Source organism: Danio aesculapii, chromosome 20 (genome assembly GCF_903798145.1).
Source record: "Danio aesculapii chromosome 20, fDanAes4.1, whole genome shotgun sequence".
Classification (NCBI taxonomy): Eukaryota; Metazoa; Chordata; class Actinopteri; order Cypriniformes; family Danionidae; genus Danio; species Danio aesculapii.
In genome coordinates this window covers 37282478-37288760 of record NC_079454.1, presented here as the reverse complement: position 1 = coordinate 37288760, position 6283 = coordinate 37282478, and positions in this window count along the sequence as shown.

Sequence of the window (6283 nt, the reverse complement as noted above, 5' to 3'; positions counted from 1 at the left end):
CTTGAGCTAACTATAAACAGCATAACATTTCATACACCCAAAATACGGGTCTGTTCATGCTTTACTAAACCCTGATGAATGGGTGGCAGTGTTTTAACCTTTTTAATATTTGAATATGATTAAGAAACTAATTTCAGCCCTTAATTAGATGCGTGCTATTTCAAAGGTGCAGCCTTTTTAATGAAATGCTGTACCCACTTGCCTCTTTTCCGCTATAAACTTTGACAAAAAATGCCCAGGAGCTAGCTTAACAAAATGATCATGAATGTGTCTGTGATCTGTAATCTTGAGGCTTATTTTCTAAGTGAAACTTCCCCGCAGCGTGATGCTGCTATCACCGTGTTTCACCGTAGGTATGGTATTAGCCAGGTGTTGAGCCATTTTAGTCACACTGCTTGGCATTCAGGCTGAAGAGTTTAACATTTGTTTGATCACATCAGAGAATGTTTTTTTTTTTTTCAAGCTCTTAGCTCATTAACTTGTGTTTGCAAAACTCCAAGCAGGTTGTTCAATGTCTTTACTTAGAGTGCTTTCTATCTAAGAGTTTAACATAATGACACAATGATTAATGAAGCCATATGTAGAGATTGTTTTCCTTCCGGTAGGTCCAGCAGGAGCTCTAACAGCCTACAGAGTGTCTAATTGGGTTGTAAGTCACATATACAGCCATTGGAAAGCCAGCACACTCTTTATTTGCCTCTTCTAGAAAGATTCAGTATTCTTTCAATCTGTGCTGTTAACAGTTAACATTTGTACTAGAAGTGCAAAATTCCTCCAGTTATAATGCAGAATATGTAAAAAATATGTAATAATGGTTTAATTACCATCAGCCCATGTTGTAATTATGCAATTATGCAAATGCTGATATAAGAAACTTGAGTTCCTGATAACTATTTCGGCAGTTCAGAATTTATTCCTTTTTGTTAATTAGAGAGCAACTACTTTTATCAAATGATTTGATCTTTAAAACATTGCTAACATTTTACAGGTGACACAGTGGCTCAGTGGTTAGCACTGTCACCTCAGAGCAAGAAGGTTGCATGTTCTTGCTGTGTTCACTGGGTTGCAGTTTGAAGGGCATCCACTGTGTAAAACATATTCTGGATAAATTGACGGTTCATTCCCCTGTGGCGACCCCTGATGAATAAAGAGACCAAACTGAAGGAAAATGATTAAATGACAAATTTTACAATTAGCACTCTGCATGACAACAGCATAATTGCAGTCCAAGCAGTCTTATAGTGTAATAAATCAATACACTGTAAAAAGTGATTGGTTGACTTGACTTAAAGGGGTAGAGCATTTTTCAAAATAACTTATTTTGTCTTCTTAAAGGTCCTGTGGAGTGCTTTGAAATATGCATTTCTACTCAATGTTTGACGTAATCTCAACCAATCCATGAGAGGGTGGGACTTAGAGTAGCCCCTCCCCTTTAAAAAAAATAGCGTTTTGTTTTTTTCACAGCTCTGCCAGTGAGAATGGTTGAGCTCAAGTGCATCAAACGAAAAGCAGATGAGAAGTGTCTTGAAAGGAGGGGTGCCGCTGGCCGGTACGGGCCCTATGACAGGATTCTGATGGTGTCGAGCAGGGGGAATGTATCGCGGACAAAAATAGTAATAATAGTAATAGTAACTCTGAAGGCCCCAAAACGGCATGGGCCTTTAGAATCGTCCTAACTCCGAATTCTACGAGTTCGCACGGACATACTACTCGGACATATATCTTCTAAATTGGAATTTTGTGACTGTTTTGGGGTAGCTTGTAGCTTTTATCCTAAATGAATAGTACTGATACTAACATCTGAAAAACTTTAAGTAGGTTTTGAACAAGAGGGCGAGTAAATGATGACAGAATTTTTGTTTTTGGTTGAACTATCCCTTTTAAAAGCTTTTAAAAAAGGAAACCTTTGGCTTAAAATGATTACGTAAATGAATGTTCATGATTATATATTTTTTTATTTCAGTCAACCGTTCCAAACATGCTGTATTCACTTTTATAATTCAACTTATAAAAGTAAATGATTATTTTACATTGTAATAATGAAATAAAACAAAGTTGAATCATAGTTTTTGCGTTAATTTGTCTTCCCAAAAGTCATGTTTTTTGACTACAAAGTTTGCTACAAATCTTGGGGAACATCTTTCTGTATCGTGAATAGTGTTCCTTGAGGAAAATATATAAAGGGGTGTTTTGAAGGCTCAGAGAAGTCTTTCATGGCTGGTGATGATTACAGCACAGTAAAATACAACAGCAGCGTTCCTCTGGATCCACTGCTTGCAGAAAAAGATAATGATGTGCCTTGTGTCAAAAAAAAAAAAAAAAAAACAACCTCCCACTGACTGGCAGCAACAAAGAAACTGTTTAATGAAGAGGGCTTGTAATAGTTCTTGGAGTTGTAGAGTGTAAAAGGTTGTTTATAATCTCTTTCATACGGCATTATAAGATGCTATGTATTAAAGATTTTCTAAATGAATACATTTACAGGTGAAGTTTACATAATAATGTGCTCTTTAAAACCCTTTATCGTTCAAGGAACCATATTTGGTAACTTAATTGACAATTTATAAATTTCTTTTAGTCATAAAATATAAAATTTTTGTAATAACCATCAATAATAGTGGTTCAACGGATCACGAATCTCATGGTTTGTGAGTCAAAAAGCGTATCGGGATCCAGAGTGGACCAATTTTTTCAAATAGCAAACAACGGAGAAGACAAATCGTCCCCTTGGAATTATAAGGTTCCATCTGTGTTCTGAAGGATTTTGAGAAATTCAGCTTCAAAGTTTTTGCATTCCATATTGCAAACAGTATGTGTGTAACATTTGTTGTTTAAATAAAAAGTCTTAAAATGTAAACAACTTATAAAAAAACATCCCATAATATAAATAAGTTGTCATTTAATAAGAATATGTCAATAACTCAATTTTGACAAAAATGTCAGATAGAACCTTATAATTCTAATGTGACAATGTCATTTGCTCCAAGAAACTTTTGGTTTTAACCGGTGTTGGACATGTTCCTTATAATTAATTATAATTAACGTACATAATTATAAAAGTAACTAATTACCAGGGAAAGTAACTACTGTGTTTAAAAAAAATTTAATTTGTCGTATGACTATACAATAAATATAAAACATTGTACACTAATCTACACTAATGTTGCTGTGGGACAATGTGAGGGACAACTATCAAATTCAACCTATCATTAGAAATATTATCATTCCTATAGATGGTTTAGAACTTTAAGGGAAAATTAGTGCTTAAATTCCAATTGGCAAAAGCTATATTTGCCATCGTTCTGACTCCTGGTCATAGGTGTGTGAACACCCCACTACTCTGCCTCTGATTGGAAAATTATGGATATGTACTCTATCTAAGCCAATAATCAGTTACATCACATTCACAGACACACCAATCATCATTGCTGGTTGGTTGTGTCCCACCCAAGGCCCGAACACACACACACACACACACACACACACACCCAGAGAAAGAGAGGTCCAATGGCATGAAAACTGCTTCAGTGTTCTCAATTATAGTAACACACATTTTATTGTCAAACTTAGAACCTGTCATTTTAATCAAAATACAAATCAAGAAATAATCAGCTAAGAAAAAAGTAAATGATTCAATGCTCTTGCTACATGTATAAATCTAACATTATAATCTTGTGCGACACATATTTTTTTATTTTTCTTATTTTCAATTAATGATTAAATAATTCACTCCTAAAACGTCATTTTTCATTACTACTATTCAGTGACGTTTTATGGTTGTTCGTTGTTGTCCCCTATTCTAAGTTCTGTTTGTTAAAACCAGTGATGGGAATAACAGCACTATAAATAAACAGTGTTACTAACAGTGATACTATATTCAGTAACGTGTAATCAAATGAGTTATTGTTTCTCCCGCTACAACGCCGTTGTATCAAACATCTCTACTTTTTATACACATACACACTTATTTATTTAACAACATACTTTACATGTCAATTTGTACATAGCAGCTGCACATATAACATTGTATATATAAATGTACCTGTACATATACTTGTCAATTTGTATATTTGCATTCACTATTTACTTCTATTTTTCAAATATATTTATTATCTGTTTTTTGTCCTGTCTCTGTCTTTCTGTGGCACTGTAGAAGCTCAGTCACTAAGACAGATTCCTCGTATGTGTGAACATACCTGGCAATAAAGCTGATTCTGATTCTATTATAGGTTGTTGCCACCTACTGGCTAAACGATGTAATTGTTACAACTTTCAACAACGTCGAGTTGCATTAAATAGTGATTTTAATCTTTACCATAAACGTCAGTGTTTATATATAACTGTTCTTCCAGTACTTCTGTGTTATTTGAATGCAACTTTATAAAACTAACTGAAAAAATGTAAACCATGTAACCGTGACCTGTTAAACCCCTAATCAATACCACTCCATGAGAAAGTATTTCAATAATTTATCAATGGTTAAAGGTTAAAAACAATATTTCAAAGGCAAAGTAATTAATGTTTTGCCATTTAGTAGTTGCGCAATATACTAATGTGGGGTGGCACGGTGGCTCAGTGGTAAGCACTGTCGCCTCACAGCAAGAAGATTGCTGGTTCGAGTCCCAGCTGAGCCAGTTGGCATTTCTATGTGGAGTTTGCATGTTTTCCCAGTGTTGGCGTGGGTTTCCTCTGGGTGCTTTAATTTCCCCCCACAGTCCAAAGACATGTGCTATATATGAATTGGGTAAACAAAAATGGGCATAGTGAATAAGTGTGTGTGTGAATGTGAGTTTATGGGTGTTTCCGAATACTGGGTTGCAGCTGAAATGGCTTCCATTGTGTAAAAAAATATGCTGTAATAGTTGGCGGTTCATTCCGCTGTGAAGATACCTGATAAATGAGTGACTAAGCCGAAGGAAAATGAGTGGATGAATAAATAAATGTACTAATGTGTGTAATTAAACGCAATTCTGTTCATGCGAGCCAATATTTCCAAATGTTGCTCAGTTTGACATTCTGACAGCTGACGAGCAGTTCATGGTTAAGAGCGACTGTATTAACAGCTATATTAAATGGCACTTGACTTTCCTCATGACTCATTGACTTAAGCCTCACTCTGCCGTTACGTAAAATACTGGCTCGCTAACAGGCCCTGACGGCTTTAGCAGAACTTCAGCTGAGATTTCCTTATCTGTTCTCAACTTCATCACTTGGCAAATGTTATATGATAGAGGTGTTATGTTAATTTTATCCAACTCTTGCTGAAACCAGAAACTGTGTTGTCAGGTGGTCTGAACTTTTTTTTAGCTCTTAGAATTAGCCGAAATTAGCATTAGATCAACTGGTTGTCCTAAAGAGTCTCTGTGTGCCAAAATCACTTTATTCTATGTTTTTATTAATAAAGTTTATGTAGTTAAATGGTTTTATGTTGTTATTCAGAAGTGTTTGTCATTATAGTTAAATCGAATGTGGATTAAGATTATCACGAAAAAAAAAAAAAAAACTATATATAGTCCATGTGAAAAAACATTTCTTTCTTTTAATCCAGGAAGACCCTATTCGATAAAATAATTCTTACCAATAGAGACATTATCAAAGATCATCTGTTGTTCATAGATGCTACATTTATACTTGAATTTCAGATGCTCTTTTGGGGCTGTCTGAAATAATTAGATGCAGGGCTTGACATTAACCTTTTTGATCACCAGCCACTGTGGCTAGTAGATTTTCAATATTACTAGCCACTCACCATTATTACTATAGCCACAATTTTGTGGTTGGGAAATATGTTTTGTATGTATAAATATGACTTTGACATGCTAAAATTTCTTGATTCAAATTGTATATTATGTCCACATGCCTCCTCATTCATTTGACGTTTTTTTTGGCAAATGGGTTGTGGTTTCATAGTCCTGCATTGCTATTAGTTTTTATTTTATCTGACTTTTCAGGGCTCAGATTTATCTCTATGTAGTTACCTAGGTTGCACTTTAGTTTAAATACCAATTGTCAGCTGCTATTAAAGGGGTCATGAACTGAGAAACCAAAATTTCCTTCATCTTTTGAAATAAAATAGGTCTTAATATTATGAAAACATCCTGTAAGTTTCAGAGCTCAATCATTCTAAAAACTAAAGAAGTTATTCTTTTTTGGCAATAAAAGGGAGGAAATAGAATGTTCTACTCTATGATGTAATAGAGAGGATAAGCTCCGCCTCCACAGAAGATCAATGCCTACTTCTATTCTACTTTGCTGCCTGTTTAGCTCTGTTAATATGTAAAAT